Source organism: Cebus imitator, unplaced genomic scaffold (genome assembly GCF_001604975.1).
Source record: "Cebus imitator isolate Cc_AM_T3 unplaced genomic scaffold, Cebus_imitator-1.0 Scaffold528, whole genome shotgun sequence".
Classification (NCBI taxonomy): domain Eukaryota; kingdom Metazoa; phylum Chordata; class Mammalia; order Primates; family Cebidae; genus Cebus; species Cebus imitator.
The window spans coordinates 1197734-1211262 of NW_016107843.1; the positions used below are offsets into that span (position 1 = coordinate 1197734).

At 37.6% G+C, this 13529-nt stretch overlaps 1 protein-coding gene across 1 annotated transcript in view; it reads left to right on the plus strand.

Annotated features, from left to right (window-relative positions):
• LOC108293271 (serine/arginine-rich splicing factor SR45-like) overlaps positions 1-13529 on the plus strand; it is a 198418-nt gene that overhangs the window by 67060 nt on the left and 117829 nt on the right. The gene's annotated exons all lie outside the window — the stretch shown is intronic.

Consider the following 13529-nt stretch of genomic DNA (forward strand, 5'->3'; position numbering starts at 1 on the left):
ATAGTTAGCGTGTTATATGATTAAGCATTTGTTTACCTTTCAGTAATTGGCATTGACAAATTAACATTTTTTATTTGTATTAGATAAGTGAAAATCTCCCCCAAGGTATCAAAGAGCTATAACTTCAAATTAACTTAAACATAATTATGCTAATGTAAATGTCTGGAAGATGGCACCCATATTTGTGCATCTTAAAATGGATTTATCTATTTGCCGATCCAGTAGCATTTACTGGGTCTCCATTAGCACAGTGTCAGGCATAGTTCCACATGTTAGAGACACAGGATAGATAAGAGAAAATTCCTGCCTTCGAAAAACTAGTTTAGTCAACTGGTAGGTCCTTTATTAAGAGTTGACCTTCAGTTATGTGTAACTGTACATGTGTAAAATAACCCCTAACTTTCCTCACTGTTTGTGTAGTATGGAAGGCCAAGTGATGAAATTGTTATTAAAAACACCAATTCCCAAACTGTGTGCCATGACTTTAATATGCTAAATAAACTGTGGCAATGTTAGATTTCCTTTTTGACTCAGGAAGACTGTGAGGGTGAGTGAGTGAGGGTGTATATGTATATATACACATGTGTGTGCACACATGCATAAGGAAACAACAGGGCAGAACTCCTAGCCTAGTATGCTTTGGCTAGTTGGTATTCATCAAACCCCAAAAGACTGAGAAACATCAGTTGTTTGAGACCCTGAAATTCTAAGGTAGAACCAGGAATCATGGAAGGTTACATTATGGACCTGATGGGTTTAATGCCTGCCATTTTTAACTGAGTATGTTGGTCATAAGAGAACTGTAGCTTGTACCCTAATTTTAAATAGAAAGGACTCCTTCTGTAATAGAGATTGTCAACAACAACAAAAAGAATGGACTCTTAATGCTAGCCAGAGTAAAATATGTTGAACATGCACAGATTTCCGTTTCCAGAACAAGAAGGCATAGACTTTTTTTTCACTGCACCTTCCTTCCTCTATAAATATAACTAAATGTCCTGCAAATTATTCAACTGACAGCCATAAAGGGATTCTGAAAGTTGGAAAGCAAGCAGAGTACTAGGAGCCTCAGCACTAGAGGTTTGAGGACAATGAGGGCATGTTCACTGGGTTTTCTTTTAATCTCCCATTGTCTCCTAGACTGGGTATTGGAGAGACCTATAACTCAGAATCACCAGTAGGCAAAGAAAACAGAACCAAAAGCCTGCTTTCTCTGGCCAAAGAACCAGGAAGGGGAAAGCCCAACAAAGACCTAAGTGGGAGTGCTCATCCCCACTGTTTCACAGCGGGTCCCAGTGGGCACTCTGATCTATCCCCGTTATGGCCCCAGTTGCTGCAGGAGCAGCAAAGCCCCTGGCCCTCCCAGCCCCTGCTCTACAACTGGGGCCATGACGGGTGGTTTGTTCTCCCAACTACGGTAAAACCAGGCCATTTCAGCCCCTGCGATCTGCTCTGTAGACAGCAGCAGCAACAGCAAAGCCCAGGCTATACTGCCTCTGCTCCCAACTGGCCCCAGCAGGTGATCTCTTCTGTAGGGAGCGGTAAGCAGTTGCAGCAGTGAAGCCATGTATCTTCCTGCCCACCACCTCATGGCTTAAGAAGACCCAGGCCCCAATAGGTGACCTCCTCCCATTCAAGGTTTCCCAGCAATAGCAAGTGGCCTTGGGAAGTACCTTTTGGCCCTGCAGATGGCATCAGCAGGGATTGAGTGGGAGTCACAACATCACCAGAAGAATGAAGCCCACCAAAATAGCATTGTGAGGGCTCAGAAAACTAAACTGTCATTGGAACTGAGGCCCACAGAAGTAGTCTAGAACCTACACACTAAACCTAAGCAGGGTGACTACCCAGCTAAAATAGAAGATCCTATCATCAAGTCTCCTAACAATAAGCAAAACATCCAGGATACAGTTGAAAACCACTTGTCATAGCAAGCACCACAAAATATCTAGGATACAATATGAATGAGAAAAGACATTCAACTGATGCCAATATCCAGTTGAATGAGATATTGGAATTTGATGAGGGTTTTGATTGAGCTGTCATACAATTTATCCAACAGTCAGTTGCAAATTTTCTTGAAACAAATGAAGATAGAAGATCTCAGGAAAGTGGAGCCAAGAGCATTTCCTAATGAACTGGAATGTGAGAGAAAGAAGGTGCCATAATTTTTGGCTAAGCTATTAGAAGGAAATACGGAGTTACCTTCAACTGAGATAGGGAGAGGAGAGATTAGAAAGCTCAGTTCACTCTCAGATGTTTTGGGGGATATGATTGCCCTTTCTCTTCTTGTCTTCATGCTCTCTTGTGTGCCTTATTGATTTGCAGGAGTCATTACAGAGACTGAGAGGTTGGTCCATCCATGGGAAACTGGTTAAAAGTGAGCATTACTAACTTGCATACTCACAGGCAGGGACTTTGGTTTCTTATCTAACTTGAAAAATTCCCCAAGTGTTTCAATATTTGATTTTACTATGTTGCCTAAGCAGTTACATCCACTATACTCTTATTTTCAGATTTTCTTTCCCTAAAGCAATTATTTTCTAGATCATCTACTTTATGTCTTTAGACCTAGAAACTGATTACTACAATTATGATTCAAAACCTATTTTCTGCTGCCCTGCACTGAGCTGAGTAATTGGGTGTAAATGGTTATTTCCTTTGCATGCTTTGCCTTTGTGTTAAGTGTTTTTTGGTTAAAAGACCAGAGGTTGCATTATTGCCTGCTGAGTATACTTATATTAACAATTGTAAAAAAGTAAGTGACTTTTGGGAGTATTAATGAATAGGCATTGAAATTGCATAAATCTTTTCCATCCTTTACTAAGCAAACCATTGGATTACCCCCAATAAGAATTTAATAGACTGTTTACATGCCATATTTGGGTAGGGAATATTTGTTAGAGAAACAAGTTGTTTGAAATCAGAAGGTTCTTAGCCATTTCAATTTCATAATTTATATTTCTGTTATTATAAATGTTAAAATTTAGATGATCATGTTCAAAGTCCACTCATAATAAATGCTACATGGGCAATGGGGGGTGGAGTGTTTCAGAAGAGAGAGGTTTCTTAACTACAAGACTGGACTGCTAATGTGTAATATGAGTATGGGGGTGGGAGGTGGGTATTTTATATGGTGTTTCCCAAACTTACCTGAATGAGAAACTTTCATTCTTTAAGGACTCCACAAGATGCCAGTTTGGGAAACCCTGACTTAAGAGAGTTAGGTAATCACATTTTTGTTTCTGTTTTACAGTATAATTTTGTATAATCCTGATGCAACTGAAATGAATAGTAGAGAAAGGTGTATTGGTGGCCTTGAGGTATCTTTCACTAGCTTATTTAATTTAAATTAGATAATTTTATTTAATTCAAAAGTAAGTTTATTTGGTTATGGAGATCTTTAAAACATGATTTTAAATGAGAAGAGATTAGCAGTATTCCACAGAAGTATCACTGAAATAAAAATCTGTTAAGGAGGATAACAACTTCAGAGTGCAGATATTAACCTCCACCCCTTAGTTGCAGAGTTGTGATTAATGGATTGCAATGATACTATTATGGGATAATGCAACATTTGGAAAACAACCTATGTTAGTGGCATATTAACAGAACACACCCCTTAGAAATATGATTTACAGTGTAATTTCAGACTTCCAGACTTCCATAATTATTAGTTTCCATTTACAAAGAGTGGATTATGCACAGAGAATTTGACAATTGTGATAACGCTAGGTACTAGTTAAAAGTAATTAGGTTCATGAGCAGTAGTAGAGAAGGAGGAGTGAAGAGGAGGAGAAAAAGGTCAGGAGTGAGTTTCAAAAAAGTTGTTTCTCTACTAAATATTTTCATTGGGCCAATTTCTGATATATAGGCCCACATTTAGAAAATAACAAAATGTGAATGCATAGCTCTTAACATAAAAATGAAAGTTATGGTTTTCTTGCACCAGCCTTAAGAGGAGTGTTCCTGTTTAGGGCAGACCCTGCTAGGCCTTCCTGTTTGTTATTTCCACAAGATACTGTGCCCTCAGAGCTTGCCTTTAGCAATTTTTCTTTTTCCTTTCTGGGCTACTTATAGTCTTTCAATGGGGAAGTTTCCAGCAATAGCTTGGGGAGGGGTTTGGGGATATATTTATGTTTTCTGGGTCTCTGTCCTCTGTATTCTTAAGTGCTGTCATTAGCAGCAATGGCTTCAGTTACCTCTCATTCACTCCTGCTACCTAGGGAGTATAGAGGTTAAGAATTTAGATTTCAAAGTTCCATATGTTTAGGCTCCTGTCCTAGCTGCAACATCCATTAACTGTTTGACTACAGACAACCTCTTAGCCTCAGTTCCCTAATCTATAAAATGGGCTGGTATTATATTAGGTATGATGACAAATAAATTATGATAAATAATGAGAATCTATGTAAACCTCTTAGAGGCACGCTTGCAACTGACATGGTATATTATAAACGACATTTGTTGAAGTTTTCATTATTATGATCCCTTCCTTGAACTTTATACTCCTATTTATATGCCCTCTATAAATCTCTGCCTGGATATTCCATGGAAACCAATATTTTCCAAACATAGCCATGCATTTCCTTTCTTTCTCAGCTTTCTGTTAGTTCTTTCTCTTTTAATTCCTTTCTCATTCACCCAGTAATTGTTGCCAGAAATTTGTAAGTTTTCTTACAGCTCATCCCCAACCACCCTCTAGCAAATCATTCACTGTGTTATCTTGTGAATTTATTTTCTTAAGTGTCTCTCAGTTGCCTTTACTTTATCACCTCTTGTTTGAGCTAATGCAATAGCTTCCTGAGTGGCTCCCACCCACTCCCCAATGTCTCTCTCACTCTCTGTCATAGTGACCTTTGGCTCACTTTTCCTTTTCCAGCCACATCTCACCCTCTAGTTTTTCATGCTAGCAGTACAGAATAGCTTGGAGTGCCCAGCGCATACTGTGTTTTTTTATTTTGTATGTTTGTTTTCTTTTTTGAAACAGGGTCTTGCTCTGTTGCCCAGGCTGGAGTGTAGTGGCATGATCTCTGCTCACTACAACCTCCCCCTCCCGGGTTCAAGTGATTCTCCTGCCTTAGCCTCCCAAGTAGCTGGGATTACAGGTGTGTATCACCATACCTGGCCAAATTTTGTATTTTTAGTAGACACAGGGTTTCACCATGTTGGCCAGGCTGGTCTCGAACTCCTGGCCTCAAGTGATCCGCCCACCTCAGCCTCCCAAAGTGCTGGGATTACAGGCATAAGCCACTGCACCCAGCTGGACACTGTGTTTTGACTTGGCTCTAGGCCATTGCACGGGCTATTACTTATCTCTGGAATCCTCTCCTTTCCCTGCTTAGCCCAAAAAACTCCTATTCATGGTTCCAAGCCCTCCAGGATGTCCCTGTGTCATAGAGGCCTTCTCTGAGTACCATGCTATCTACAGATTTTTAAAACTCATAGTTGCCTGAGGACAAGAATTGCTTTATTAATCTTTTTTCTTGCTATTCTTTATCTTATTTCCATTGGGGAAGTGAGATAAGTAAGATAAAATGTGCAAATGTCAATAGAATTTTTTAAATCTCACTGCTTTAATATCTATTTGTGAGTTAGCTAAGATTGCCTAAAATGTACAATGAAGTCAGAATTCTCACTTTGTAATGTGTTTATCTTCATATGTTTTCTTGCTTGTTTCTTTCCATCCGTGTCTAATCTCTTTCTTCCCATTTGTTATGTTATAAAAATCTTTTTTCTTCTCTGTTAATAGTTCTTGATATATCCTCCATCAAGTAAAAGCTAAGAAAGACCTAGAATCGATGTCCCTCTACATTGGCTCTAACCCCAACCCTTCTCACACACACATGCACCAATCATATTTTCCAGAACCTTTGCTTTGAGTAGAATTGCCCTATATGACCAACAGTCCTCTCATAAAAATAGTAAATGATGAGTGTATAATATGTAGACTCAGACCAGAAGATGGTGTGCTTCATGAAATCTAAAGTGAAGTCTACTAAATTTCACTGAAGTATCAAAGTGTGACAGAGGTACTAATTATGCCAATATAAGTACTGAGTTAGTAAATGCTAGTCTTAACTCTGTGAATTGCTCAGCTTTGACAGGTGAGCTAGATTTGTTCCGTTAGCTTATTGGCGATTCATTGCTAGCTGTTTCAAATAAGCCCCCGCCTTCTATTTTCAAGGAATGATCTGAATCATACTGCGCTTAATTCCTTCGTCAGGTCTTTAATTGTTAACATTTAGGCAACAGTTTCTGAGACTTTGATTTTAATAATTGTCTACTTCATGTGTGTTTTTTGCAGTAGCAATGAGTAAGAAAACTTTTTTTCCTTTGGTTTAATCACTGTACCTAAAGCAACTCAGCTTCATGAATGTATGTAAGCATGTGTGTTGGAGCTGGGGATGGGTACCAGAAGTTTTAAAGAGAAAAAGTGTCAGGAAAGCATGTCTGTTCCCTTACTGCTATCACAAAGCACAGGAAGACAAGGAAAGGATTTATCGATGAAATTATATGCATAAGCTCTTCTTTAATGGCAATGACTAAATAGTGTTGAAATGAAAGGGAAAAAGCCATCGTTATCTTTGTTCAGTATAGTTTTTATATAAATTTATATGTCTCTGTATTTTTCAAGATTTTATTCTTACTGCTAATGTCATTTATAATTATCTTAATTTAGCTTTGTTTCCTTTTTACCTACCCACCATGTATGTCCCTTAATTCTTAACATCAAAACTGTACAAAAAGTAGTAGGAAGATACAGATTTAGAAAATGGGTAGAGAAATATCTAGAAGCCCATGCTTTCTCAAAATTTTATATGCTTACATAAAATTCTATTATTTAATAAATATATCAGTGGCTTATTCATTTCTAGTTTGTCATTTTTCTTATAGCTTCACCAAATATTTTTTGAGGGCTTAATATGTATGAGGTACTCACTGAGTTTATATTTTAATATGAATACACACATAAATATAACATTTCATATTATAAATATATATGACATAATATAAATACATGTATGTGTGTGTATATATGTGAATACACAGTTTATTCTCATTATTCATGGTAGTTGTGTTCTATAGTTACCCTGAATGCTGAATGAACCAATACTGAACCATTGTTCCTAGGCGAAATACACAGTTGGGTTCCTTCAGGCCTCTGGTTACAACATTTTCATCAGCCAGCCAATACATAACTTTGTTTTATGTGTGCTTCTGTTTAAATATACTGCATTTAATGTATACTGTTGATTCATTAACATTGAACTCACAGCCAACGTTGTTATAACTCATGCCTGAAGGAAGCGTCTCTAACACACTTATTTTCCCCATAAAGCACACCACAGCCTTGTTGTGCTTAGGAACACTAGACAGTCCTTTCAGCACTATGTTTGGTGACCATCGTACAGCAAAATCACCAAGAAAAAGCACAGAATGCAAAAAAATGCTCTAAATAGACTTTGAAAAGAAAAATCAACTTGTTGATGGTATGAGAGCTGAAACAAAAAGTCAGAGCATCATCTTGTTTGCCCTCAGCTGTCATCATGCACATTGGGTGACTCAAATTTTTCACCATTACATGTGTGTCTGTAAATGACTGAAAGTGCCATGACGATTAATTTGGGGGTTATAAGTGAATTTTACCAAGTAGGTGAATTTGCAGACTTGCACTCTGCGAATAATGAGGATCAGCTGTATATCAACTTTGTGTGTGTGTTTTGTGTATGTGTGTGTAAAACTTTGTTCTTGGCCTTCACTTTCCCCTCCTTTGCCTTTTTTTAAAATCATTCACAGTTTTCCTACATATCTTGTGGTATATTGCACAATTCATTATAAATGTAATAGGGCTTCTAGGCCTGTGATATGGACAAAAATTTCATCCAATTTATTAAAGGTTTCCTGAGATATGATGGGTTTTTGTTTATAGACCTCTCATAGGGTGAAAATTTTATATTATAGCTGTAACTCCAAAGTTTATATGCAGCAACTCAAAGTATTATTTTAAATTTATTTCAATTAGATATAAAATTACAACTGACAATTCATATTGACTTTATTGTGTTTGAGATGCAGTGTTCCTCCAAAAGCCCCTTGTGCTCCTTCCCAATCACAACCCTCTCTCCCTCGAACCATTATCCTGCCTTTTATATTAATCTTTTTTAAAATTCTCTTTATAGCTTTACCCCCATGTTTGTGTCTCTAAGGAGTATATTGTTTAGTCTTTTAGAACTGAGTAGCAAACACAAACTTAGCTGGGTAAAGAAAGGACAATATTACCACTATTGTATGAAGACTTTAAGGAGAAGAGAAGGTGAACAAGCTCTTGTTCACAGTCTGGCTTCAGATGTTCTGAGAGTGGTTAGGAGGCCATTCTGGGAAGTCGGTTGTCAAGGTCACAGACACAAATAAATCCCAAGACAAGGGGCTCTTCACAGGCAGGACATCTCCACTGTAGTGCAGGTTAGGGGGAGGTACTGAGCACCCAGCAAGAATTTGGTGGGGGGTAATGACTGCCCTGCATTTCCTGCTCTTCAGCTCCCTGATGCCTGCCTCCAGTTCTCGGGAATAGGTCAAAGCAGGCGCTGCTGTAGGGTGAAATTAGGGTCCTCTGCTAGTCTAGGCAACAGAGAAGGGCAGAAATCTCCTTAGCCCATGGCCAGGAAAAGAAAAACAGAAGAATCTGGATCCAGCTCACCTACCCATTCTGTTTTCACTTTAAAAAGGTGGTCAGTGGCAGTGGGAAACTGATGGCTCTCAGTCTGGTCTAGTGGTCCTCTGTGCTTGAAGCACAGCTGTCACCCTGAGATTTCCCTTCCTTGCATTCCTGGGGATTCCCTTCATCTCTCTTCTGTGTTGGATCTTCTATTTGCTGTTTCCAGGCATGCTTTTTATTGGTCTACTCTTGGTTTTGGCAAACACATCCTACAATAATTTCTTCAGAAAGTATGCATGGCAAGTAATTTATTGAGCTTTTTTGTGTCTGAAAATGTCCTTTTGGTTATTGATGGGCTGGCTGGATGTTGAATTCAAGATTAGAAATCATTTTCCTTCATGATTATGATGGTGTTGCTCTATTGTCATCTAGTGTTGCCTTTGAGAGATCCAAAGCTATTCTGTGTGAACTGTGTCATCCTTCATCACCGCACATCTTTACCCCCACTTCTGGAAACCTGACAATCTCCTTGTCCACAGTGATTTTAAATTTCACAGTAGTATGTGTATGGACACGGGTAATTTATTTTGCTGAGTACTTAGTGGGTCCTTTTAATTTGAGCTCCTCATGATTTAAATTCTGGGAAATTTTCTTGGAATATTCCTTTAATATTTTCCCCTTCCATTTTCTTTTTTTTTTTCCCCATTTATTTATTTTATTGCATTTCAGGTTTTGGGGTACATGTGAAGAACATGCAAGATTGTTGCATAGGTACACACGTGGCAGTGTGATTTGCTGCCTTCCTCCCCATCGCCTACATCTGGCATCTCTCCCCCTGCTATCTTTCCCCAGCTCCCCACCCCCCACCCTCCCTCCCCTATTTCCCCCCAACTGACACTGGGGTCAATTTTCTTTGTTATTTATGCTCTGCTTTTCCCAAATTTATCGGCCAGTGCTTGCTTCTATTGATAAATTTTTCTGTGTGTTTTTTTAAGAGCTCTTTTTTAGTTTTCTGAAACTTCTGGTTTTTGTTTCACAATAGTGATATCTTGCTGAGGATATTAATGGTAATTTGAAGTCTTGTTGTGTAGTGTGTTTCCTCTAAGTTGCTCTTTTTGTTTGTTTTTGGTTATATCTTCCAAATTAGAGACTCTTCAGATGTCTTAGGAACCTTGGTTGTATACTCATGATTAGGAATAGAGAAATGGTTCTCAACTGGGGATAAATTGAAACTCCCCCACCCCAGGAGGACATTTGGCAATATCTGGAGGCCTTTTTGGTTGTATGCTACTACTATCTAGTGAGTAGAGGCTGGGGATATTGCTAAGCATCCTACAATGCATTGGACATCCTTGCGCAACAAAAAATTATCTAGCTGAAAATGTTAATAGTGCTGATACTGGAAACCCTATAATAGAGGACCTGAAAGCTGATTAAGAGAGCTTCGAAGGTGCAGGTGGAACATGCTGACTTTGGGTTTCGCTGGAGGATGATCTAGTTAAGTAGTTTGGAGAACCTCTTCATTATCTTTAGGTCTTTTCTTCTGAGCTAGTCAGATATTCAATAGAAAAGTCTTTCATCTCCTGCCTTACGGATAAATATCTGGCTTCCAATATTCCTCCTTGTTAATCAAAAATGGATTGGGGCTGTCTGCGTTCAGTGTATATGTGACCACGTAATACCTTTGCTTTTCATATAATACTCACTTCCTCAACAGCCTGTGTTTCCAGTTCTGAGACCCTATGTTTTATTTACACTCTCCAGAGAATGAACCTGTTGGGATGAGGGAGCGGCAGTTATTCATGGTATGAAGTAGAGGAGACCACCTAGGGCTCTAACTGCTTCTCTAACACATTTCATTCAAACCTTGTTATTTTAACTCCACCCTCTCTTCCCTTCAAATTCCAGAGTTATCTGAAACCCTTTTGTGAGTTTCTTGAGGACTCTACTGTATAGATGGGTTTGGTTCTGAACTGCCCTTATTTTCTCTTTGCAGTTCAGCTTTCCCAAGTCTGCTAAGTCCATTACCACTCTCCATCTGCTTTCTTGCCTTCCAAATTTAGTTATTACTATTATTTCCTCTCTTGTTCTTCCAATCCTTTTATAAAACCCCTTTGATATCATTTTAGTGGAGTTTGGATTGAGAAATAAATTAGATACATTGTGCTCAATCTAGCCCATGATCCTGGAAACCAACATACTATATTCTAGCATAATTTGATTTAATTCTAGTCTTTTTTTTATATATTACCTTTGTTATCAGAATTATTTCCTAGACTTAGGCTTTATTCCCATAAATGAAAACTAGAAGATATTATTCTGTGTCTGCATAAGGACACAGTTGTATTCTTTTCAAAATCTTAGTGAATATTATAGCAGTATTCACTTCTAACATATTCTGGTTTAATTGACCTTTTGCTTAAAAATATAGACTGCTGTTAGCAGCCATCTGCCTCAAGTAGAACCTTGTGTTGCCATCCCAATCAATATTCCAAATTTGAAAAAAGTTGAATAACGAATATATATTTCAATATATTTCATTAAATCTGAAATGCCATCAATGATCTTATTCCATTTTTATTAATACTGTGGTCATAATTAGTGGAAATATGAGAAAGATAGTTGTTTATGATGATGGCTTATGACTATCTCTACCAGTATTTTCTATCACATTCAAGAATTGACTGTACCTTAGATTTAAAATTTTAAGGGTGAAATTTCAAACATCAGTAAAAGATACAAGCCAGACCGAAACCTATGCCTCCTGAATTTTTTATGTTCCCTAAACTGTCATCCAAGTATAAGTAATAAGTGTAATATAGTAGATGTGTTATACTACTTTATCACTCCTCCCTTTTAAGATGGGAAACCAACCTGAATTTTAAATTTTTTTCAGTTTCAGCTGAGTTTCCAGTTAATGGGTTAAATCACAAAAAACTCAAAATATATTTTGGTATCTTTTTAGGGTGTTAAATTTGGTTTACCTTTGTTAACCCCCTGGATGTCATTGATGGACAGACCTTTAAAATGCTTTACTTGTAACATGTCTTCAGGTCCTCAGTAGTTCACAGATATAATTATCTTCTTTGCCTCATATTATAAAATTAAAGAATTGGGGATTTGATTTGATTTTTATTCACAGATTTTTTTAAAGTTTATGTTTTAAATGAGAGCACATGGACACAGGGAGGGGAACATCACACACTGGGGCCTGCCAGGGGGTGGGGGGCTACTGGAGGGATAGCATTAGGAGAATTACTTAATGTAGATGACGTGTTGATGGGTGCAGCAAACCACCATGGCACGTGTATACCTATGTAACAAACCTATACATTCTGCACATGCACCCCAGAAAGTATATTAAAGTATAATTTCAAAAGGAAAAATGTTTGTGTTGTCTTAAGTATTCTCTCTTCTCCCTACCTCTGTTAATTTTATTGTTACTAAAAGAAAAGAAGGGAGAAGGTATGCTTTCTTCCTCACCTTTGTTCAAGCAGGAAAAAGTATTGACTCGATTGAATATGAACAATCAACCCCATGTATAAGTCTCAGGAAGTTTCCAAAAAGATATAGTGAATTGAAGTAGACTATACAAATGTATACATAAATAGAGTCCCAGGGGTTTATGTGTGGACAAAAACCAATTACATGAAGTATTTTCTGAAATTGCTTTCTATTGTCAGGATAAGTAATCATAAGTAAGACATCCAGGTTGAGAGTGAAAACGATTGTGGGAATCCTGCCTCACTTTGTAATATTGTCTTCCCACAGAGGAAAATTTTTGAACAGTTTTGAGAGACTATCGAAAGGATCCTCTTTCTATAGAGTTCTGAAAGATACATTATTACCATTTCTTTTCCTTCCAGGTTAGCTTTTTAAGGTTGCTTGAAAAGAGAGATAATGAAGCTGTGGTATAGTTGATGTCCTCATGATGGCATTCATGTCATCTTGGATAAATGTTTAAGATTAAATTTGGTAGTTCATCCTGTAATTCAAAGAAGAAAGACAAACTTCAAGGACAACAGTATCACAAGTGTAGTACTGTAAATAAAGAACTTTTCTCTATCTGCTAATTGAGCACATGCACCTAACAGTACCTGTAAAAGCCAATGAAGGTGTTTTTTGTTGTTGTTGCTTGCCTTCTCCCCAAGAGGGAAAAAATATACATGTATACATATACACATGTATTTAGTGACTTAAACCATATTAACTTTCAGATAAACTAATCACATTGCTATTGCATTCTATATTTTATAGTCAATTCAAACACACAAATCTATCTTTGGATTATCTTCATTGAGTTCAGATATTTCTTTTATAACTGTTAATCACAAGGAACCGTGTGTGTGGGCGCATGCGTGTGGGTGTGTTCCCTGGTATTGACATGTTTAAATCATCTCAGCTGTTTCAACTGGGAGGTCTGGGTAAGGAAATAGCTAGATCAGTGGCTCTGCTGGTAGAAATTACTTCCTTTCCTCTGGTAATTTCAAACAATTCTAATTTGAAGTTTGAGGAACATTAAGGATTTCTCTGTGATTTCAGGTGAAACTGGAGAGGTGGAGACTAAATCATGCAGGGCTTTCTCTTTATGAAGTGTTTGTTCAAGTCTTTTGCCCAGATTTTATTGGAGTGTTTCATTTTTTTTTATTGTATTTAGAAGTTACTTATATATTTTGGTTCTTGACTTGGATTGTATATTGCAAATACTTTGTATTTCTCTAGGATTTTAAACAGGGATATCATATCAGATTTTCATTTTTTTAATCATTACAAGAATGATTGGGAGAAACAAGTTTTTTAGTAGTTCTAGTAGAAGATGGTGTTAGGATATGGGAAATGGAGAGAAGAGGACAGGCTCAAAAGATATTTG